Consider the following 24,525-nt stretch of genomic DNA (forward strand, 5'->3'; position numbering starts at 1 on the left):
TGCTATATTTTTCATGGCAAAAGTCCCAAGTTTTCTGGGGGCAAAGGCAGGAGGTTGAGTATGATTATGACAAATGATGCATAAAGCTAAGTAATCAAACCAGTAGATTTCCTTTTTGTTGGAGCAGTAAGGAAAGGTGCCTCTGTCGGAGCCTTTTGGAAACATGATCTCAGAAATTTAGACCGTTTGTTTGAAACTCTCAAAACTGGCGAGTGAAGAATAAGGCAAGAATGGCTTGGGAGCTTCTCAGAGGAATTGGCAGAGTTAGGGAAAGAAAGGGTTTGCATTCAATTCAATTGATTTTTGTAGAGCTTCTTTACAAAATGCTGAGCCCTTGCTGTCTGCGCTCAGTGGAGATGGCAAAAGAAGCGAGTTCATAAATACGCAAATAATCAAATCTCAATCAAAAGGTTTGTTTACAATAAAGGGATTTTCTCCCTGCCCCTGGCTTTAAAATAACTATACAAATCAATAGCCCACAATCCTTAGTTTGTTGATCAAGCAATAAAAGGTGCAAAGAATGGAAAACTCAGCCATTGGCACGAGAGTGGATTTGATGGGACTGCTCACGGCTCAGAGAAGTAAATTACAAAGAAGAGCGTGGCTGGACTTATCCACCTGCGGATCCGCGGGGCCTGATTCTCCTCTCAGTTACACCTGTTTTACACGAGCCTGTTTCCACTGAAGGCAGTGGAGTTACCCTGACTTACACCAGCTTACATTGCAGAAGAACCAGACTGTAAAGGGGCCTCTGGTGGAAATAGGGCTTAAAGAGGCATAGTTTGTGGGGAAGATGTCCTAGTGGTCTAAGCATAGGATTGGGAGGCAGGAATTTGAGTTATACTTTTAACCTTGATCGTGACTCCCTCTGTGACCTCAATGTCACTTGGCTTGTCTGCCTCAGTTTCCCCACTTGTAAAATGGGATTAAGTCTGTCCACCTACCTGATGGATGTGGTTGTGGAGATCAGCTAGTTAATGTTCGTAAAGTGAATTGAAGATGAAAAGTAATAAGGCTAGAACACTGGAATATTAGCATTACATAAGACATACTAGTGCTGTGTAAGTGCTAAGTACTATTCATGTTCTTCCCTTGCAAATAAAGATAATCACAGCAAATGTCAGTCCCAAGGAAACACCAGTGAGTGGATAACGTTCCTAGTTTCAATCACTGCAATTTCCAGTAACTCCCAGTTTGAAGCCCAGCATTCTTAATTGATGATTGCCAGTTTTGTCAGTTGCTAGGAGTTGCAGGCTAACATTTCCTCATGCATGCATGGGTGTATGCATGCTCCTCGGAGGCTGTTTGTGATTATCCAAGTATCTGACTGCAGCGACTGACACGATATTGGAGGGCCAGTTTATTACAGACTGATCTGGATAGTTTTCCTTTGACTAAAAGCAGATTGTCCCCTTATGTTAGAGCAGATGCCAGGTTTGAGACCTTTGAATCTTTGTTATTGTTAATGCAAATCTTGCACCTGTTATTGGCTAACACAGCTAGAAGTTCAGCCTGAGAGCCAAAAATGTATTGGACTGGCCTGTGAGAAGAAAAGCACTTCTGCTTTTGGGGCTTTGTACTTCCCTGTCTGAGAAGGGACAGCACAATGGCTGTGAGCTGCAAGCATGACTTCTGTTTGCAAGAGCCACCTCCCTTTCTTAAGGAAGAAGTTACAGTGCGGTTCAAAAGGAATGATGGTGAAATACAGAGGAAATTAACAAAATAATTATAGCTAGTTGATTTGCCTGGTTTGTGGTTAGAACGTCATATTCTGCTGCCCAGCTTGACCAATGAATAAATGAGCTATTATCTGTAAATGGACCATTCTTTAAAGTCCCTTTAAAAAGACAAGAGGAATAGGTCTTGTGTTTGCCACTTCATCAGTTGCCTGATAGGAATAGGAAATGTCAAGGGGGATCTGCTTTCATCACAGCAAGATCACTAAACCTGTATTTTTTTGTTCCAAGAAGAAATAAATTCTGAAGGGATCTGGGATTTGATTGCCATGTTGGTTTGGACCAGATAGTCTATCTGGTCTGCTCTTTATAAGAGTGGCCAGTACCAGGTTTTATACTGGAAGGTGCAAGAAACCTTGCAGGAGGCAGTTGTGCAGTGGGAACAGTGAAATGTCTATTATGCAGATTCTCCAGTGTCAGGAGAGAAAAGTAATCGCAGCTCTGGGAGTGTATTACTCAAACAGGCATTCCAACAAGTTCGCTGGGTCCAGCAGAAACAGGATCAGGCTCACAGCCAGTAAGCACCTTTTAAAACGTTGCTGATACAGTCTAGAGTATGTGTTTCTTTCAACAAGATCTGTAGCTTACATTGCTTGGTAAGAAGCAATGTAATGGATTTTCAGTAATACAGAGAGCACAATTAATAAGGCCTAGACATGGGAAGACCTGAGAAAAAACAATTGGGCCTTACTGCTGTGCCTCTAAATATGAACAGGCCAGACAGAGATGTAAGAGGCTTAGCTAGTGCGGCCAGTGAGAAGTTTAATGCAGTTTGCAGGGTGTAGAAAAGCCGTAGTCACTCTGATGAACTATTATTTCTTCTTAGTGAAAGTTACTGTAGGATAAATGGCAGCGATCAAGTTATTTGAGGCCCAAACAAGGTATTTCTTGTGTTTTGGTTTGGGAGAGTGTAAGGGAGAATTTCTTGCTAAAGTGCATGGAACTCTGTTAGGGTCAGATCCACAGCTGGATAAGTCAGCCTAGCTCCAGTGAAAGTCTAAATGGAAATTCTTTCTTTTTATGATTGGAACTCTCTAAGGACACTGAAGAGGGGAGGGGTCTCGGTACCTTTCAGCTGCAGGGCCTAGCATTGCATTTGGCCTGTAACAAAATACATCTCTTCCCTCACTTCACCAGAGCCGGGGGAGGGGGGAGAGTTCATTCTGTTTGCCTACAAATATCACTAAACATCTGATTAGATCTATAGGTTGGATTATCAGTTGCTAGCTCCAGTGGCCAAGATAGGCCCCCTTTCTGCATGAGTAACCTATCACATGGAGCTAGGCCAACCAGCTGAGGATCTTTGTGTCATAAATATAAAGGGAAGGGTAAACCCCTTTGAAATCCCTCCTGGCCAGGGGAAAGCTCCTCTCACCTGTAAAGGGTTAAGAAGCTAAAGGTAACCTCGCTGGCACCTGACCAAAATGACCAATGAGGAGACAAGATACTTTCAAAAGCTGGGAGGAGGGAGAGAAACAAAGGGTCTGGGTCTGTCTGTATGCTGGCTCTTGCCAAGGACAGAACAGGAATGGAGTCTTAGAACTTTTAGTAAATAATCTAGCTAGGTATGTGTTAGATTATGATTTCTTTAAATGGCTGAGAAAAGAATTGTGCTGAATAGAATAACTATTTCTGTCTGTGTATCTTTTTTGTAACTTAAGGTTTTGCCTAGAGGGGTTCTCTATGTTTTTTAATCTAATTACCCTGTAAGATATCTACCATCCTGATTTTACAGGGGGGATTTCTCTATTTCTATTTACTTCTATTTTTTTATTAAAAGTCTTCTTGTAAAACACTGAATGCTTTTTCATTGTTCTCAGATCCAAGGGTTTGGGTCTGTGGTCACCTATGCAAATTGGTGAGGCTTTTTATCCAACATTTCCCAGGAAAGGAGGGGGTGCAAGTGTTGGGAGGATTGTTCATTGTTCTTAAGATCCAAGGGTCTGGGTCTGTAGTCACCTAGGCAAATTGGTGAGGCTTTTTACCAAACCTTGTCCAGGAAGTGGGGTGCAAGGTTTTGGGAAGTATTTTGGGGGGAAGGACGCGTCCAAACAGCTCTTCCCCAGTAACCAGTATTAGTTTGGTGGTGGTAGCGGCCAGTCCAAGGATAACGGGTGTAATATTTTGTACCTTGGGGAAGTTTTGACCTAAGCTGGTAAAGATAAGCTTAGGAGGTTTTTCATGCAGGTCCCCACATCTGTACCCTAGAGTTCAGAGTGGGGGAGGAACCTTGACACCCACCGTGCCCTGTCACTGTGTCTCAACCCTGCCCTAGAAGGCCTAACTTTAGGCAAAGCTAATTCAGGCTCTGTGCCATATCTGTCTGATCAGCTAATGTAGGTTTCTGCATGGCACTCATCACTACAGTGTCTAAGCACAGCTCTTCGCTGAGGAAGCACCAAGTGTGGTGGTGGCTTCTGTAATGGAGACACGGTTCCCCTAGGAACTGAACTGAGATGACCAACTCATGGATGCCTTATTCTTTAACTTGTACGGGCACAATTCTGGGCCTTAGGACTGCTTCAGAATGCTGGAAAACTTATACTGACCATACCTATGTATTAGAAGTTGCTGGAGCAGCAATTTGGATTCAGCAACATGAGCCTTTGTATCCCAGTGGAAAAGGAGTGTCTTTGCCTTAGCGTCTTCTGTGCAAAGTGAAATCTGAAAATTACCCTGATAGTACAAACCTAACTTAAACCCCTCTAACCTGTGACTCTTTATGTGGCCTAGTATAAGCTAGTTTCGGTTTTGGTGCCGCAAGCTCTAAGGCTGTCTTTCTGGTCCATACTCTTATACTCACCCTTTATTTAAATATCAAGGTTCTCACCCTCCTAGGATCTTTCCACCCAAGAGATGCTGAAGGATCCTTGTAGGATCGGCCATGTGTTTTAATAGATCAATGTGGTTCCTGCTTCCACTGGCTCCTTTGGTTTGAAGTTTGTATTGAATTGTGCTGCATTTCTAACAACAAAAAGTACATCAAAACCCATCTTACTTGCAAAAGTACTGCAACACATCTCTCTTTCTTATCTATCTGCATGGTGTTCATTACCATGGTACCTAATGTGCAAGCTCTCCTTTATTTTTCAAAGTTTGTTGCCTAGAAAAGGGAGGATATAAAATCTACTAGCTAGGGTAGAAAACTGAGAGTCAGGATTCCTGGGTTCTCTTCCTGGCTCTTATTGAGAGAGACTCAGTAAGAGTGAAGCTCAGCTAGACTGAGAAGAACTTGGAATTCACCTGGCTGTCAGACCATTAGACCCCCACCCTCTGTATTTAAGAAATAATATGGATGCTAGAGTTATAATGGAAACCTAACCCGCAACCTAATTTGTTGTAATACCACAAAGAATTTGTCAGCAATAATCACTGGAACCCTGGAAGCGAAGATGCACTCTGTGCCTCCAAAATACTTAGGTCAGTTGTAGTAACTGCCAAGGGGACTGTGAGATAAGTTGGAATCACTCACTGCAAAATGTGGGGACCAATATACAAACAATTCTCAGGCCGTTGTAACCAGAATACATAAAACTGCTTGCAAGACTTTTTTTTTTTTTCTTTTAAATTTTAACGTCACCATTAGTAGGTCTAAAAATTAACCCCTCTTGTCAATGGTCCCCTCAGAAAGGTCTTTCTTTTCAGCCTCAATTCTGTGTAATTCAAACCAGGCACACTAAATAAAGCCAGATGCAATTTTCTAAGTGCTGTTAATGGATAGTAATTCATGCACTGTTTGTGGCAGTACCAAAGGCGTGTTTAAAAAGGAACACAATGAATTTCTTACCCACACTGGTCAGCAGTTACTAATATTAGTCAACCTGTTTGACCTTAGTGGGACAACTGTGTGAGAAAACTAACCACTTTCACTCTGAGTTTCTAAGCTACAAATTGTGTAAATGGGACCATGTTAGTCACTTGTGTCCCATCAACCTTGACTGTGACCCTTTAGATCGATGAAATCAATGTTTTTTTTTTCTTATAGTGGTGATTTTCAACCTGTGGTCCACAGACTATGTTGATGATTTCCAAAGAGGTCTGCACCTCCACGTTTTTTAGGAGATGAAATGAAAAAATGTTGAAAATCACTGAGCTACAGTAATTACGGCTGCATGGCCCAGGAGCCGTGAACCAAAAAGGGGAAGGAAGTTTTTAGTGAGTGAAACACAGAGAATAATCAAGTCAGATGAACTGGAAGTCATGTCCTGAATTCGTAACATTGCCATGTCTGATGGCAAGAAATCTCAACTGAGGAACTACTGACTTGTCAAAAAAATTGACAGCAGAGCTGGACTTCCTGTTTCACTGCTCTGGAAATACAGTACACTTCTCTTTTTTGCACTATTTATTTTAAACTGCTTTATTTGAGGGTACTAAATTATAACCTCTGGGAATGTGCAGATTATTATAGCACTGCTGAGCAGTTGCTTCCACAGTTAGTTAGTTGCTTGGCAGTAGGTTGCCTAGGACACGAAGGGATTTATGGTGTCAAGGGAGTAATCTGGAATCCAGGGAGACCTGTATCTTTGCAAAAAGTTTCAGAAGGCCTGGCAATGTCTAGATGCTCCTTTTTATATCTTTCCTCAAATCTATGCTTCTCTTAGAGGTTTCTGGATTTCCCCCCCTCCCACCGACACACACATACCTCGCTCTCCTATATATCTTTCCTTCAGCCTCCATGGCCTTGCATCGCTGTCGCATCCTTCCAGCTGAAGACTGGTGGACATTTCCTCTAGAGTCTCAGGGCTGTTCCTTATCTCCAACAGAACAATTGGAGGCCACTGCCAGACCCAAAACCTAAAGCAAAGCTTTGTTACTAGCTCCATAGGATACTTGTATTAAGAGACCTCTGGGGACAAAGATTCCTAGAATCATGTCCTCTAACGTGGCACAGAGAAGCCCAAGAGCTGGACTCTAAGAACTAATAACTACCTGAAAGTCAACCAAAAAATAAACCTGATAGTTAACGTTAGCTTTGTTCAGCCATGCCATCGCAGATCCAAGCAGATCCTCCACCTCTGGGAGTTTTCCTTGTATCCCCAACCTGTCTACAGGTGTTAAGGGTCACTTGGAAATCAAGTTAAACAATATCTTAAAGCCCTTTTGAAAAGTTTGCAGAGGGCTGGCCTCTCTATCATGATGTTCACATTGATGCCCTTTCTCACATAATGAGAGAGAAGACACTCTCTAGTTCAAGTGTAGACAGTCTACCATGAATACCCAACTTAATGTTATTGTAACAGCTATTTAGGCACTGTAAAATGCTCTTCGGCCTATTCTGGCCTCCACTCTAGTCCCAGTAAGGCCATTTTGATGATATATAGAAACCGTACAGTCACTGTAACCAAGGGGGAGAATTTCTGTGGTGCAAGCATATGCAGCCCTAGATTGCCCTCCTGGCAGCCTTTGGCATAAGGGTCATGATGGAGGCTTCTTGACCGCTACAGAAAGCCTGGCCTGCTCCATAAGCAGCCATAAACTAGAGCAGTTTCGTAGGGGCTCGAACTTATGCAGGGGGCTGCACAGGCCTCCAGCCAGCCCAGAATTCATGTGGTGCAAAGGTGGCTTGAAAGCCATCTTTTGCCCTTCCTCCCCTCAGGCTGTGCCTTCTGCACTGTGCCTCAGGGAGGTGCAGCACCAAATCCATCCCTCCATTTGCAGCCAACAGGTTGAGGAGCTCTTCTTCTGTGCACTCCTGATGATGTAGAGCCATTTTAACTCTGACTGTAATTCCATTGGAGACAATAGAGTTACGGCTAATAGATGAATCTGTAATTTATAGCACACAACTCCAGGTCAGGGCTGAAACATGATGGTAGGGAGCAGGCCGTGTCCTTTGCCAGCATATACCGGAGGGGGGGTGTTAGTTTTCAGACTATGGGTCTGGAACCTTTCACCAGCATGACGTTAAAAAGTAAACCACGGCACCAAGCTTGTTTCCTCAAACCTTCTGCCCCCATTCAGTTTTGTTCGTGGCAAAAGCTGCCGTTTTGTGTTTGCAGATGACTCCTAAGGCAGCTCACTGCCTCTAACGGTCTGGCCGTGTCCCGAAAATATGATCTGCTGCCATTAGTAGGTTCATCTGGCACTCTGCTTTTGTTGAGGCCTCAAGAAATATTTACTGTAAGGAGCCACGTTCTCTCTTTAATATGCTCCACGTATCACAAATATCCACAGGCACTTGCCAAAGACAATTTATCAAATTAGAACATTAGTAGGATTCCCTCTGAATGAACAAGCTATTCAAATATCTATTTAAGGATTGGAACCAAGTATCTTTACTATGGTTGCTGGTTTGAAATTAATTTCTGTTAGAAGGGGGTTTCAAATACCATGAAAACTTTGGTCTGAAGAAGGGAAGGAGACCGCCCCCTGAGAATTTTGGGGGAGGGGTTAGTTCAGGTCCACCTCCAGTTTTTCTGTTTATGTGATTAGTGTTTACCAGATAAATTTGTGTGTGTATAAAATATAAATCATAGTACATCTAAAATATTTATTTGTATTGCAGTGGCTCTTAGGAGCCCCAGTCATGGACCAGGTCCCTATTGTGCTAGGAGCTGTACAAGCATATAAGAAAAAGATGGGCCTTATATCTAATCTACTTGATGTGCTGTATTACCAGACCTAGCCACCCACAGTAGTTTGCGCTCTTTGTTTATATTCTGACTGAAAATGCTTTTTTGTCGTTGACTGCTAGTATGTGGGTCTTACTACTGGACTCTTCTGCTCTCGTGCAACCAATATAACATCAGCACGATTTCTCTCCATAGACTCTCATGGTAGCTCAGCCAGTTCTAGGGGACAAGGGAGGAGAATCGGGATGCTTGAAAGGGAAGAACTTGCTCAGGTGAACACATTGAATATAATGGACTTGTTTCTGCAGACCCGTCACATACTGTGGGCCTGATTCTGCAATCCTTCTATATCCTTGGACCTCAGTGGGAGTTTTGAATTCACAAGGAGTGCAGGATTCGGCCCAGTGTTCTCTATTTTGTCCAGAGCTGCTGGAGAGAGTGCTCTGTTAAAGGTAGCAAAGAGGAATTTTAGTTTGCTCCATGGATTTTTGTGTAGCGTGTTGCCTAGTGGACTTTGTGGCGTTTCTAGGTTCTCATTTTCTTAGGGATTAACTGCCTCTAGATCATTTGCATAGTGCACAGGCTCTTGGGTCCTCCCCTTCCACTTATCTCTAGCAGGCATGATCCTATGTGCACAATGTAAGGAAAGTCAATGTCTGAGTTAATGCAACTTCCTCTTACATTTCTAAGCCATGCAAATCCTTCTTATGTATTCCCGTGCGGGAAGGGAAGAGCCTTCTTTGCAACATTAATGCTAGAGAGGATCTTTTGAAGTGGCTTTGTCTCTAGAACAGGAGTGGGCAAACTTTTTGGCCCGAGGGCCACATCGGGGTTGTGAAACTGTATGGAGGGCTGAGTAGGGAAGACTGTGCCTCCCCAAACAGCCTGGCCCCTGCCCCCATCCCCTCCCACTTCCCACCCCCTGACTGCCCCCCTCAGAATCCCCAACGCATCCAACCCTCCTGCTCCTTGTCCCCTGACCGCCCCCTGGCACCCCACTTGTCCCCTATCCAACTCCCCCTGTCCCCTGACTGCCCCGACCCCTATCCACACCCCCACCCCCTGACAGGACCCCCAGGACTCCCATGCCTATCCAACCCCTCCCCACCCCCTATCCAACGCCCCCTGCTCTATGTCCCCCCTGACCGCCTGGGACCCCAACCCCTATCCAGCCCCCCCGTTCCCTGTCTCAGGCTCAAAACACATAATAATATGTTCCAGATAAAATGGAGAACTCTAAAATATTGACCAACTACTTCTATAAAGTCACTTTAGCCTCCTGAGCAAACAGATTAGAAAATATATCTAATCTGTACCTTAAACATTCATCACCCATCTTCTCTCCTATCCAGTTGACCTTTAAAAGGCTTAATAAAATGTATCTGTACTTGGTTCACAAAACTGAACTCTTTTCAAAAAGCGAAAATAGTTGAGCAAGAGTTTGTATCCCTTGTGAGTTTAAATTACTTGATCAATCTGCCATTAATACTAAGGGTGTTTTGAAGGACAAATTCCCCTACCACCATGTAACTTTACCCCAAAGTCTGACATTTCACCTGCATCTGTATGCATTACAATAGATGATAATCCATTGGAATAGCTAGCTGTGTACATACTGGTACCAAAAGTGAGTAACCAAGTGATCCTGTTACAGCAAACCTTTCCTTTCTCATCTCTCTCTCTCTCTCTCTCTCTCTCTCCACCCTAGACTGTAAATTCTTTGTTGCTGTTACTTATATTAATGCCTCAAGGCCCCAAAAGAGATAGGGGTCCTACTTTGCTATGCATTCTCTAAACACATAGGGGGAGTAACCTCTGTGCTGGAGAGCTTACAATGTAAATAGATGAAGGGTGGGTGGAGAAACAGAAGCAGAGAGGTGAAATGATTTGCCCAAGGTCGCACAGCAAGCCAGTGGGAAAGGCAGGAATAGAATCCAGTTTTCCTGACACCCAGGCCAGCACTGTATCTGCTGGACCACAATGCCAAAGACAATTTGTCTTTAGCAAATCTTACAGATCCTGGAGAGGCTAGCCTCAGGAAGGGAGTTGCTTCTCACAAGGAGGAGAAATGAACAGTGTCAAAGTGGGATCTTCTTCTCTAACTTCCGACCTTCTTCTCTAACTTCCAATCTTCTAGAGATACTTGAATGACTTTCTGCTCATAAATGCTTGCATGATAGTTCAAAAAGCCTTTGACATCGGTGCTGGAATTAGGAGTGTGGCTTCACCCCCTGGCTTGAAGTGGTTTCCATTATAGACAGGGTTTACAGTTTGGTTCAATGGCTCTCCGCACCCTCACTACACAAATTGTTCCAGCACTCCTGGCCTATGACATTTTTTTAGGATGGCAACATCTGTGGCTGGATATTTTTCTGATATTCTTGAAAAGGCTATTTCACATCTCACTACAAGTACAGTGTAAATTATTAAAAAGTAAGAATTCCTACCTCCAACCCCCACAAAATTTTATGATTCATTTGCAGCACTGAACACAATTTTTATAACAAAGTTCTAAGGTTTATGTTTTTAGACTGGTGGAATTAAATGTAAATTGTTGAATCACTATCTGAAAGTAAATCTGAAGAGAATTCAAATGATAAACAATCATAGTTTTAAGAACTCTTTCCACATCTGTATTGTATAAGTGTACCTAAGCCCATTGTACTCAGAACTGACCCACTCAGTAAGAGTTGAATCATGCAAGGTACTTACCATGCTCAACTCACCTTTTACTCAATGGGAGTTGAGGGAAGCTCGACGCTTTATGGGCTTGCTCCGTAATAGAATATACAGTAAAACTGGGCCATGTTGTCGCTGCTCATGTGCTATGAAGGAGTTGTTAACTGAAATGCAGGTATGAAAATGCACCTGAATTCACGGCTGGTAGCAGCAGATTCCATGAATCTGCATCCCCTACATAGTATTGGAGGAATCTGAGATCCAGAGATAAAAGGGCTTGGTGCCAGAATGAGACCGTCAAGCTATTTTACCTCATGCTGCAGGCCATGTGCCCCAGCTTTCTTCCTCAGTGGTCTTCTGTCACCACTAACCAATACCCATGGAGGCACTCTATATATTTTGCTTCTGGTCTCCTCTAGCAGACCTGGAATGTGAGTAGATACGTGCAGCATGTAGCATTTTGGGGACTTAGAATTTGCAGAACCGTGTGTAAGAATAACGCATGATCTTGTTTTGCAGACCACATTCCCTTTCCTCCTCCTTCTCCAAGACTTATTGAGACCCAGTGGACGTAGGCTTGGATGCCATTTGTGAGTGCTAAGTTTGGAGATAAGTTCTTTGTCAGGTTCCCCGTGTTCTCCTAACGAAGGTAGTGAAGAAGGGTTAAAATAGAGTGCCTTAAAATGTTATTTTATTTAATTAAGTGCTGGCAAGAAATCTAAAGTCAGACTGGCAGCCCTGGAAACAAGTGCTCTGGCAACATCTTAGCCACTGCAAGATACCTTACTACACCCTACTAGTGTACCTCTTCCCTGGACCTCCTATGTGGTTCATTCAGTCTCTGTCTATCAAGTTTTATTCCTTTTGCTGAGACTCCCAATGAGGATATTGGTGGCTTTGTGATGTGGACACCTGTCCATTAGGAATCTCTCTCTCATGCCACATAGACCACCAAAAACGATTAGATGTTTAATGGCTTCCAATCACTACTGGACTGGATATGAACTGATGACCTACAGGAGGAAGGCTCCATGTCACATTGCTAATCTCCTGAGGCATCTGATCCTCAGACATGGATTTATCTCATTTTCCTAAACCATTGATGACTTGCACTGTCATGGTGCTTCCATTCCCTTAGGAAATCACTTGGGTTGATATCAAATAGATGGTTATTTCTGGATTCTGTCCCAAAGGATAGTGTTGTGCTCTAACTTACGGTACTCTGATTCCCACATATCAATGAATAGGTCATCGGACAGTAGTAAATATCCAAAAAGCTTTATTGAAGGGGAAACAGATTATTAATAATAGAGTAGTTCTGTGTATTGTTCTTGAGCCACGTAAAGCTAATAGAGCATTTTTGTTTTTAAAGGTAAAAGTGTAAAATATTGAGTCTGGATTGACGGCAACATTCAGTGGCTACACTTGTCAATTAACGAATTGCAATAGTTAACTTTGCTTCAAAGTGAGAAATGCAGCTCCCAACCTGTGTAGTAAACATTTTTAAATAGAACAAAAATCTTTGAGTTGCTAAGGGCCTATATTAATTTTTCTCCTTTTGTATTGGGAAAGGAACATTCTACACACAACTGTAATTCTGAATCCATTTATTTTAAAGCTCTGTGTGTGCCTTTTTTTTTTTTTCTCTTCAGTCTTAGAAATCAATCTTTGGAAGGGTTGATTTGTCATTAATTCCCCTAACAGAATTTGCGAAGTGCTGTTTCAGATTATTCGTTACTGTAGGGAACACCAAGACTTACAGAGAACAGGGAATAAGACTTTAATGAATAGATATATTTGCAGTAAAATCTCTAAATGAAGTCAATTACAAATTCTTAGGATTAAGAAAGGTGATCATGTAATTAAAGACTACATGATAATGCGTATACACAGCCAACACTGTTGCAGAGGGGAAATTGCTGGGTTCTGTTATACCTCATGCTTTGTCAGCAAAATATTCACCTAAGGTTGGATTGCATAAATTTTATTACGGGTGATAAAAAAAGCAGAAAGGATGCAACATAATTTTTCAGTTCTTATGTGGAGTTTATAGACTGATCAGAAAAATCTTCTCTTCAATTAAATATACTTTGAAGCTTTCAAAAAATGGAATATCCATGTCTATTTTAGTCGCTTTTCTGACTGTAAACTTTAAAGGGCTGGATTTGATGCCAGATTTAAGTTTAGTATGTGGTAAGGATTTCAAAGATGTCACGCTCAAGTTCTGAAAGAAGGGAAAGATGGAGAAGTCCGACATTCCTTTACACCACCTTTCTGCTATTCTCCCCTGATTGAGCAAAGCACTTTTGTAATGTCAAGCCTGTGCTCAAGTCCTTCCCTGAATCAAGGCCTGACGCTGTGTTCTGTCTGTCCTCCAGACACCTGGCAATGATCATGTGACACGAAAAGGACCTACTTCCATATTCCCTATGCAGGTGAAACTCCTTTTGCTGTCAGTGGGAGTTTTGCCTGTAATACGAGTACTGGATTAGGCTATGTCTGTGCTTCTAGCTTACTGAGTGTCTTGGGACAGATAGTGAATAATACATGCTTTTTATGTTTAAATCCAAATATATTATGTGATCATGGTTTGGGATTCCTTAATCTGCAGAAAAATGATACAATGATCTTCTGTTGAGAAGATGGTATGGTCTAATAGAAAATTGGGGGTTATTTCAAAAATTCCCTGCACCAAGTAATGGTATTCTTCAGATGGTGACCCTTAGGAGCACATTGATGTAAATTGCATTAAATATAGTGTGTTAGACATATAGACATATGGCTGGTGACACTGACTGACTAATGTCTGTGAGGTTTTTTTCCCCCACCATTTAGAAGCTGTGTGTTCAACCCTGCTCAGATTATAAATGAAAGTGCATTTGGATGTCACAAAAAACAGGTTTTGGCGAATCAAGCCATCGCTTTTACTCCACTGAGCAGGACAAAGAGTATGTTAACACTGCAAAAAATGTTCTTAACATGGGTTAGCCGACTTGCATTACTTACTTGGGTTAAAGTAGCAGTGAAGACACAGCAACTCAGCTTTTAATTTGGGTTAGTAGCTCGAGTTAAAACCTCTAGGAAATCTTAAGGCTGAACTCAAGCTGCTAAAGAGAGTTAAAAGCGGAGTTGCCCTGGCTTCACTGCTCTTTTAACTTGAAATAGCTAAAACAGGTTAGATAACCCAGTTAAGAGCACAAACTTTTTTGGGGTGGTGGGGGCGGGCAGTGTAGATGGATCCAAAGACCAGACTGGGGGAGTGTTTCAAATTGGCGCCAAGGTACAGAAGCAGAACAGTGGCAGAAACAAGTCTCAATGTTACAAAGTGCTGAGCACCCTCAGGTCCCACTGAAGTTAATAGGAGTTGAGGGCACACAACAGCTTGCAGAATCAGGCCCTTACATAATCCATTCAGTGGTTCTCTCCCGGCTCCTTATTTGGTAATGTTTTACACCCACTTTGCACAAGGGTGCAGCTCCATTGATTTCAATGAAGCAATGCTGATTTACACCAGCTGAAGATTTGGTCCACCAGGGCTGGGGCAGTGAAGCATCATGCCCAAAATCACCTAATTTCTCCACTGAACATTTAGGACCGAACCGTTCTCTTACTACACATGTGAATTGCTGGGGTCAAACCCTGCTTCAGACCAGTTCATGGTCTGGCCCCTGGGCTCTTAAATGTCATGATCTTACAGGACATCCAGTCTTTAGCATTTTGGCCACTTCTATTTGACTGTTACCTCCTATCTGGGAAGCTCTACCCAGCTCTTCCCTTGTCCTGAGGCACTTGTTTGACTACATTATAGGTTTATGCGCACAGGGGTCTTGTTTCCCCTCAACAACTATGTATGCATAATTCTTATTAACGTCAATCAGACAGGAGGAGACTAGTTCTTAGCTCTCAAAATCACAGACGCCCATGATGCAGACAGCGGAGAGCAAAATGTTTTGATGAAGACTAAGTCACTGCTTTTCTGGTTTAGATTCTACTGTATAGGCAGCTGTCACACTCCTGACTGAACTCCCCCTCCTGCATGCTCACCAGGCAGCTGTGTTCAGACCACTGAATGTGGGCTGCATCCAATACTACCTGTATGGCCCTGAGGATATCACATGGGCCACAGCTGTGTGCTGATTGGGCCGCAGGTTGAGAACAACTGTCTCATGCCCATGTTACACCTGGCTTTGCCTATTATTGTTTTGGTGAAATTTGTGCTTATATGCTGACTTTTAGACTCGGCACTAGAGAATACCTCTTCCCCAGCCATTTAGCAGAGGTCCTTTAACTAAGTCACCTAGCTAGTCTACCATTGAAAAACAATTGTTTTGAATCTCATGTGATCTAAAGAAGATGTTACAAGTGAAACTGTAGAGGGGAAACAGCTAAGCAGAATTAAAGTGATCCTCTGACTATGTCCCTGGAGGACAACTAGACACAGTCAAAACAATTATGCGTAGAATGATGTTCTAATAACTTCTATTAATGAATGAAGTCAGCACCTAATTAAAAAAGCAACAACATTTCAGTGAAGGACATAATCAAATTAAAAGCTGATCTTACATTCCTGAGGCCGACACAACTCGCATTGTAATCAGTGGAGTTTGCCTACATCAGAACTGCAGGATTGGGTTTATAGAAATAGTTTTCTCTTTCTGGCAGAGGGTGATTAGTCCTATCTTTTTAAAATGTCTCTTTCTTGCCTGTAACAGTGATTATATTCATTAGCTGGAATACTGTTGAGTCAGACTATTATAAGGGGAAGAGTGGATGGCTAGACATGAAAACTCACTACCGATACAATATCTAGCTTTGGGTGAGATCCTCGCTGTTGACCAAAGTTTACCGCTGAGCTAACCAAGGCAGAAGGGAGGGTCAAGTAAGATGCCTTGAAGTCTTTAAACCACAATTTGAGGATTTCAATAGCTCAGACATAGGTTAGGGGTTTGTTACAGGAGTCAGTGGGTGAGATTCTGTGGCCTGCGTTGTGCAGGAGGTCAGACTAGATGATCATAATGGTCCCTGCTGACCTTAAAGTCTGACTCTATGCCTGAGGTCACATAAACTCCGATTCAGTAGTCCATTCCTATTCAACATAACATGTAAACATTTGCTTAAATCTAGTACCTTGAATGTGAGTTAAGCACCTGCTTAAGTGCTTTGCTGAATAGGGTGTATTTAAGCACGTTTAAAGAGTCTGGGGCTGTTGGAGGTGAAAGGACTTTTGTGGGCTTGACTTGAGTGGGCTTTGAATCACACCCTTGCTGACTGTAGCCAAAATGAATCACAGAGCCTCGGTTTGAACCTAGTCAAAGGTCCTGTCATTCTGAATTCTTCTTTCTAGCCACTGCTTCCTGAGTTGGACAATGCAGGATTGTTTAAACTGGTTTCTCTTTCACTCTTCCACTTCACTTTTGCTACCAATAGCTTTTAGAACACCGTGGCACATCTAATGAGGAATTACCTTCCAATGCAATAATAATCTGTACCCCTAGTTACTGGAAGAATTCTGTATTGTGCTCATCTCAACAAGCTAATCAAAGACGCAGCATAGCACAGGAGATGTTGCTCTATTTTATAATGGGGACAAAGTACAATTAAATTAAAAGCTGCAGTTTCTCTTCTGACCTTCCTTTATCCTTATTTTACAATCCTTTTTGTAGTGCAATTTCAACACCTGCCAATATTGGTCTATTTCTCTCCCCTACCACATACGAGCAGGCAGAAATGCAGAAGGAAGGCAGTGATGATATCAAAACAAAGAAGCTGTATTGTTGTAATATCAGCGTTATCTCTGATCATGGGCCAACATTATTACCCTCTGGTATCTCTTGACCTTCAGGAACTGTCCACTAGCTGTGGATGTGCTGTATTTGTTGTCCTAGGGCCTAGGCCACACCAGACTATGGAATTGCCCTAATCATTTGGTACAAGTAATTGTATAAAAGAAATGACTGATGCAATCAGCATAGTGTGGTGGTTAGAGTATGAGAGTGGCAGTTAGAAGATCTCGGGTCTTTTCCCAATTTAGGCCTTGATTTGCTGGAGTAAATTGCTTAATTTCCTTGTGCCTCAGTTTCCGCATCTGTCTTATGGACATAATAGCTACTTTTTAAAAACAGTGTTTTGATATTCTGGAGTGAAGGGCTACACACAATGTCAAGTGCTGTTACTGTATTGGGGAAAACCCTACAGGCATTCTTGTAAGCATAGGATAATCTGACCTTGGCATTTTGTTTTGTCTCTACGCTTTGAAATTTACATAGTTTATTCATGTTTGTTACGTGTTTTATATTTCTGAAGAGACAAGGTTGGTGAGGTAATATCTGTTATATTGCAGGATTTGTACTTGCTGAAATCAAATGCGTAAAGCCTTAAAGGACAGTGCAGTCCGAAGGCAACTACTTCAGCAGTCTCCCATATGCTAGACAGGGTGACTTGAGCAGAGAAATCTGAAAGTGGGAAAACATAACCTTCGTTTCATCTGTAGCAGAAAGCTGATATGAACTGCTCCAATATAACAAAGGATTGTTACAAAAGCAACTGCTATCTTTCATTCTTAAGATTTTACAGTAAAAATCTGTCTTAATGGAAAAAAAAAGATCTCTGGATGTGGGGAAAAGCCTGGTTTCCACATTGAGACATGTAATGGAAAACTTAATGGGCCCCCTGGATAAACACTACTGTTCATGGACAATGCACCAGATTGTGATTGCTGTGTACAAATGACAAAAGAGAACTTCCCTTATTTTATTATTTCTGACTTTCTCCCTTAGGCTGCCATTAAAATTAAAAGTAATAGAACAATTGTAGCTGTTCGTGGTGCCTAACTCCCTTGGGCTTGGGACTTATATATGTTTTTAAAATAAATTATTAATTTTGGAGAACATTTTAGAGCAGATTAGTAAAACCACAAATTCACTGTCAAATCTGTCTTCAGACTCCTACACTGGAGTTGTGCTGTACAATAAAAACAAACTTGGAGATGTTCAGCTGTGTGACGTCGCTGACAGCAACTATTGCCACCTACCATTTATGTGATACTAACTAGCAAGTGTGGTCTCATCTTGGTTTCTGTTACTATTATTCTAATAAGCTGTTCAGAGGCATTTATGATAGAGGGGAACACTTGGAGTTAAGATCTGAGGCAAAATTAATGGTATTCAAGGCTTTTCTAGTCATTAGGGATGACTTTTTGAAAGTATCCGCTAATGTTAAGTAATTCAGTTGAGTGCCCAACTTGGGGGACATGATTGTTACAGCTTCTCAGAACAGCAAACTCCAGTGGAAGTACTATAATAAACCTTTCTATTGTTTCAGTGGGGCTCTTCTGTCAGCTCTGCTTACAATGTCCTCAATAGCCCAAGTCCCCAACCCTCAGGCAAGGTTATGTGAGCTTACATGTGTTTAGTGGGACAAACTAGCTGCACCATGAGGACACGACAGGATCTGGTCATTTGAGGACATGATACTATTCAGCCATGATATTGCATCCAACCTAAACAGAAAGCGTGATCCAGCGTCTGCTTGAATTTTATGGCTTGGACATCAGTTGGAATAGGATTGGCCCCTAGATATGAGGTTTTAAAGGTTCTTCAAGCTGTAGGATAAGACTGATCCATGAAAATCTGAGACTGACTTGCACATTTCAGGATGGATGGCACCCATATTCCCAATCAGCCACCACTTTTATCAACTAGTTTGGGGGGGAAATGCCATAGGAGGGCAGCAGAGAACATTATGGGCTAAATTCTTAAGTTCATCCAAACTGCATGGAGGACAAATCAGAGTGTAACTTTAATCTCTCCCTTGCACTTCCCTAATCTTGGTGCTGCTCAATGAATCTCTTCTTTCTTGTGCTGTTTTAGAACAGCCTGCCCTTGGGTCGTACACAGGCTTTTAGTGGCCACAAGGACCAAAATCAAAGCCCAGGATCAGCATAGCCCAGGGGGCATGCTCACTTCTCCTTTTCTCTAATCATGCTTTTGGCAGCAGGAGGTTGGATTTTGTGGCATGCAAGCCCCCATGTTGGCCATATGCCTCTGGAGGATCACCCTTGCACTGGAGCGATCCTCCCTGGGCTGTTTGGACAGGTTTTGTGGGTGAAGTATGCCAAGCAGTGCAGTGTAAAGCAGCCACTCAGAGCCCAAGGATCCACTATAAATATATATTAAAGTTTTTGTTTGCCCAGCACTGAGTCCACGTATCCATGCACAGCTCTAAGGGTGGGATCCATGAAGGGACTTAGGTATTGCAATGCTGGTGCTAACTTTTAGGGGCCCAGAAAGTCACAGGAACAATATTGTGATCCGGAGGGATAGCTCAGTGGTTTGAGCATTGGCCTGCTAAAGCCAGGGTTGTGAGTTCAATCCTTGAGGGGGCCATTTAGGGATCTGGGGCAAAAATTGGGGATTAGTCCTGCTTTGAGCAGGGGTTTGGACTAGATGACCTCCTGAGGTCTCTTCCAACCCTGATATTCTATGATTCTATGAAAGCCTGAGTTCAGGCTCCCTGTATTATAAATGAGGACAGTAGGTGCCTTAGACTGCGATCCACAAAGCCAGCATGCTAAATAGGGAACTGCCTAAAGTAGCCCATGGGAGACTCCAACCGGAGGTGTGTGTGCTAAGCCCTGCCCTTCTCAGATAGGCATTTACATCTGGGCTGCAGGGAGGCACCTAGCTCTGCTAGTGCTCCATGAACTGGGGAAAGATAGGCGTTTGGCTACCTGAGGTGCATGAGGGACCTGAAACAAAACAGCTGGGGAGGGGCGAGGAGGCCCTCCTTTATAACCTTTGGCCTCGTAGATAGGGTGCTCACACCCAGGATTTTGGAGGCCCCCAGTTCAAGTCCCCTGCTCCTCCCGAGGAGGAGGAATTTGAACAGAGATCTGTCACCTCTCAGGTGATTGCCTCTTCACTGGGCTATGGAATAGTCTCCCTCCATTTCTCCTCTTCATGTTGTTCTGCTTTAATTAAACAATAACATATTTAAATGAGCCAGAGAAAGGGACGGGGCAGTCATTCTGTGTTTGTGTGAACTTGCCTGAGGGGCCAAATCCAGTAAGCATGCTCAGAGGCTGCCTACTAGATCAGGCCCTCCTACATGTGACTTGAGCAGCGAAATGTCTGTCTTTCCTGGTTTGTGAATCGCTCAGGGGCTGAGGTGGGAAATAGGTGCTCGGACACCTACCATGAGGCAACAGTGAGCCTGCTCGGACAGAATAGAGGCACCTAGAGTGAGGCTGCAGTGTAGGTGCCCAGAGGAAAAAAACCTTCGGTGCAGAGTGAGTGTCAAGGCCTACAAGGTTAGGTGACAGCCGAGCAGGAGTTTTGTGGATTGCTGTTGTGCCTAAAAATAGGACGTAGGTGCCTAAGTATCTTTGTGGATCCCCCCTTAGTTCCTACCAGTTTGTGTAGAAGCTTTGTATAGTATATCAGAGTATGGAAAGCAGCATGAGTGGACATATGCTCTAGTCCTGTCAGAAGCAATGGTAATAAGAAAGTGAGTACATATCTATGATCTGAATCTCTGAGTTTTCTATTCCTCACTCTCTTTACTAACATGGGGTTGTCATTGCTATTGACAGTTCCAGCATTAAACTTGAGTTCCTCTCTTTTTTGAAGAGGAAGTAGCAGAACCAAGTGACTACACTTCTCCTAGCTTTCAGTGTGGTTACTCTAAAACAAATCACCTCTGCCCATAGTGCTGCTTTCCATCTTAATGCTGTGTTTACGAAGACCCAAATCACCAAAGCCTTAGAGCCAGCCACCTGCTTTCTCATTGCACTACTTTTGTCCTTTTGCCCACCTGTGTTGCGCTGCGATTCAGGAACTGTATGAAAATCAGAAGCTAGCAGCTTTGAAATGATCATTGTTGAGACTCTTGACATTAAAGGCTATTAAAGGCAGCTTGCCTATTCTATTGTGAGGCCACCACTCTACAGAGTTGGTAATGCAGCAATGCCGAATTTTAAATAATAAAAGAGTGTTTGGCTTCAGAAGATGCAGCCAGGCTAAAGACCAGCTAAGGCCTCTTGGGGAAACATTTTTGAAAAAAATATTTGACTTGGATATCAGAAAAAAAGATCTCTTCCCCTTTTGTGCTGCCCAGAAAACAGGATCTCTGTTTCACTCATCTGCTCCTGCAGCTTAGCCTACATGTGAAGTCTCTTAATCCACAGTGTGTGACAACCTAACAATTTCCACAGTCACTGTGTCAAAAAAGGATGTTCATGACTCCAAACAAGGAACAATCAGAAAAGAGCAAGTGAACTCCTAGGAGACAAAGAACTGGTTTTCATGCAAATAGTATTAAAGGGATATGTGTGGCTGTGAAGATTTTTAAAAAGGCATTTAAGTTTTTAAAACACTTATAAAAAATCAAATAGTGCATTTTTTAAAACTCTACTTACTATGTGCTTTGTATTTTACTGCAAGTGGACAGCAAGGCTAGGTTGGTCACTGAGGCAGCAATGACAGGTTTCAGAGTAACAGCCGTGTTAGTCTGTATTCGCAAAAAGAAAAGGAGTACTTGTGGCACCTTAGAGACTAACCAATTTATTTGAGCATGAGCTTTCGTGAGCTACAGCTCACTTCATCGGATGCATACTGTGGAAACTGCAGAAGACATTATATACACGGAGACAATGCTGCAATGGTATTCCCCCACCAGCATGGGGCCAAGCCCGCACTGAGCTCATTGCAGGATTTAAACTTTTTGCCCAGACCTTGCAATGTGATTTATTTGGGAAGAAATTTGTGTGCTGCTTTTTTTTTTTTAATTTTTAATTGAATGCTTGGAGTTGACAATCCTATGGTTGGCAGAAGCCAAGGAGTTGTACTCCTCCCTCAACTTAGGGCAGGGGTTCCCAAGCTTTTTGCCAGCACAACCTCATTTGAATGAAGAACTTCTGGCCGGGACCCCAGACAGCATGGAGAATGGCATTTTGAAGAGCAACACTGTGTCCTCCGCACAGCATGACCCGTGTTAGGTGACGCTGCATGAACGACGCCCTTTTGCTCTACAAAGCGGTGTCCTCCACACCCCGTGACCTTGAACACATGGTGCGTGTGAGGTCAGGCCGGGCATACCTCCCATGCACCGTGTATACAGGGACACGCTGCGCGGAGCAAACGGGCATCCTCTGCCTGCTAGGGATCCCTGTGACCCCATCTGCTGAGGGCACGACTCCCAGGGTGGGAACTGCTGACTTAGGGGCATCAAAGGCAAAAGCTCTGCAAGCTCTGCCTTTGGCTGATCTAGCCAGTGCCCAGGGGCCCCATAAAGCGGCAAGGCCTGGTTATACAAGGTGCTGCCCAAGCAGGCATTAACAGCCCTGCATCTCCTGTGACACTGCCTGGATCTGGTAGAAATCCTGCTACTTCCTGCAGAGGGCAGCAGGCATGGGGCTGGTGGAATTGGGGTGAGGGAGGAACCCCTCCGGGAAGAGGGCCAGGCCCCCTGAGTGTCCCAGGGACCGGCTCCCCTAGGGCCCTCCACTGCCCCAAGGCTGCCCCCCGGGCCGTCGTGCCGGCAGTTCAGGGCGGGAGGCTAAGGCTAATAGGAAGCAGCCTGTGGGTTCCCTCGGTAGCCGAAAATGGTGTCGCTGTGCCTTTAAGAGGCTGCACTGGTCGCTGTACCCTCCCGCCTCCCTTTCCAAACCAGTTCAGGCACCGAGATACGCAGGGTTGAGGCAGGTGCATACGCATGCGCAACGTGAAGGCCGCCGCCGCGCAGGCGCAATCACCTGCCTGCTGCCCCCGGTACATCCGGGTCATTCGCACGGTCTCCCGGGTGGTTGCAGCCTGTTCCCTGCGGCTGCCCGGTGCTGCCAGGGTCGGTCTGTCCCCTCAGCGGGGGCTGCGGCCGCGGCGCTGCCTCGAGCCGGGCCGGGCCGAGCCGGGAGAGGCGCCTCCGGGTCCATCCACGCCCGCTCTGGGGCGGCTCGGTGAGTGTCAGGGCGGGCGAGGCGGGGCGCGGCTGCCGGGGGCGGAGCGGGCGGCTCGGCTCGGCTCCCCCATCCCCTCCCGTCGTCAGTGACCGCGGCACCCGCCCCTCCCCCGCCAAGCGCCGCCCCTCCCCCGCCAAGCGCCGCCACTCCGCCCGGGACCTGCGTCCTCGCCCCGGCTCCTTCCGCTCCGCGGCGGGCACCCGCCGCCTCTCCCCATTGACCCCTTCCGGTGCCCGGCCGCGGCCCCCTCTGACCTGCCCCCCCCGACCGACCCTCTCTGCTCTTTGCCCCCTCTGACCTCCCCCCCCCACCGACCCTCTCTGCTCCCCGCCCCCTCTGACCTGCCCCCCCCGACCGACCCTCTCTGCTCTTTGCCCCCTCTGACCTCCCCCCCCCACCGACCCTCTCTGCTCCCCGCCCCCTCTGACCTGCCCCCCCCGACCGACCCTCTCTGCTCCCCGCCCCCTCTGACCTGCCCCCCCTCCCCCGACCGACCCTCTCTGCCCCCCGCCCCCTCTGACCTGCCTCCCCCGACCGACCCTCTCTGCTCCCCGCCCCCTCTGACCTGCCCCCCCTCCCCCGACCGACCCTCTCTGCTCCCCGCCCCCTCTGACCTGCCCCCCCTCCCCCGACCGACCCTCTCTGCTCCCCGCCCCCTCTGACCTGCCCCCCCTCCCCCGACCGACCCTCTCTGCCCCCCGCCCCCTCTGACCTGCCTCCCCCGACCGACCCTCTCTGCTCCCCGCCCCCTCTGACCTGCCCCCCCTCCCCCGACCGACCCTCTCTGCTCCCCGCCCCCTCTGACCTGCCCCCCCGACCGACCCTCTCTGCTCCCCGCCCCCTCTGACCTGCCCCCCCCGACCGACCCTCTCTGCTCCCCGCCCCCTCTGACCTGCCCCCCCCGACCGACCCTCTCTGCTCCCCGCCCCCTCTGACCTGCCTCCCCCGACCGACCCTCTCTGCTCCCCGCCCCCTCTGACCTGCCCCCCCTCCCCCGATCGACCCTCTCTGCTCCCCGCCCCCTCTGACCTGCACGCGCTATCTCAGAGTCCCCTCTGACCTGCCCCCCCCGACCGACCCTCTCTGCTCCCCGCCCCCTCTGACCTGCCCCCCCCCGACCGACCCTCTCTGCTCCCCCGCCCCCTCTGACCTGCCCCGCCCCCTCTGACCTGCCCCCCCCTGACTCTGCTCCCCGCCCCCCTCTGACCTCCCCCCCCCGACTGACTCTCTCTGCTCCCCGCCCCCTCTGACCTGCCCCCCCCGACCGACCCTCTCTGCTCCCTGCCCCCCCCGACTGACTCTCTGCTCCCCCCCCCTCTGACCTGCCCCCCCCTCGACCGACCCTCTCTGCTCCCCGCCCCCTCTGACCTGCCCCCCCCCGACTGACTCTCTCTGCTCCCCGCCCCCCTCTGACCTGCCCCCCCCGACCGACCCTCTCTGCTCCCCGCCCCCTCTGACCTCCCCCCCTCCCCCGACTGACTCTCTCTGCTCCCCGCCCCCTCTGACCTCCCCCCCCCCCGACCGACCCTCCTCTGCTCCCCGCCCCCTCTGACCTCCCCCCCCCCCCCGACCGACCCTCTCT

At 45.8% G+C, this 24,525-nt stretch overlaps 1 protein-coding gene across 2 annotated transcripts in view; it reads left to right on the forward strand.

The window, feature by feature from the left end:
- Positions 1-24,525, forward strand: part of CYRIB (CYFIP related Rac1 interactor B) — a 153,333-nt gene that overhangs the window by 1,755 nt on the left and 127,053 nt on the right. The window contains exon 1 of one of the 2 annotated variants that reach the window (XM_073330132.2): positions 22,740-22,940. The exons of the other annotated variant lie outside the window; for it this stretch is intronic. The gene's annotated coding sequence lies outside the window, so the exon portion shown is untranslated. Of the gene's footprint in view, positions 1-22,739; positions 22,941-24,525 lie in introns of those variants that run through there. 2 annotated transcript variants of the gene reach the window in all.

Source organism: Lepidochelys kempii, chromosome 2 (genome assembly GCF_965140285.1).
Source record: "Lepidochelys kempii isolate rLepKem1 chromosome 2, rLepKem1.hap1, whole genome shotgun sequence".
Taxonomy (NCBI): Eukaryota; Metazoa; Chordata; order Testudines; family Cheloniidae; genus Lepidochelys; species Lepidochelys kempii.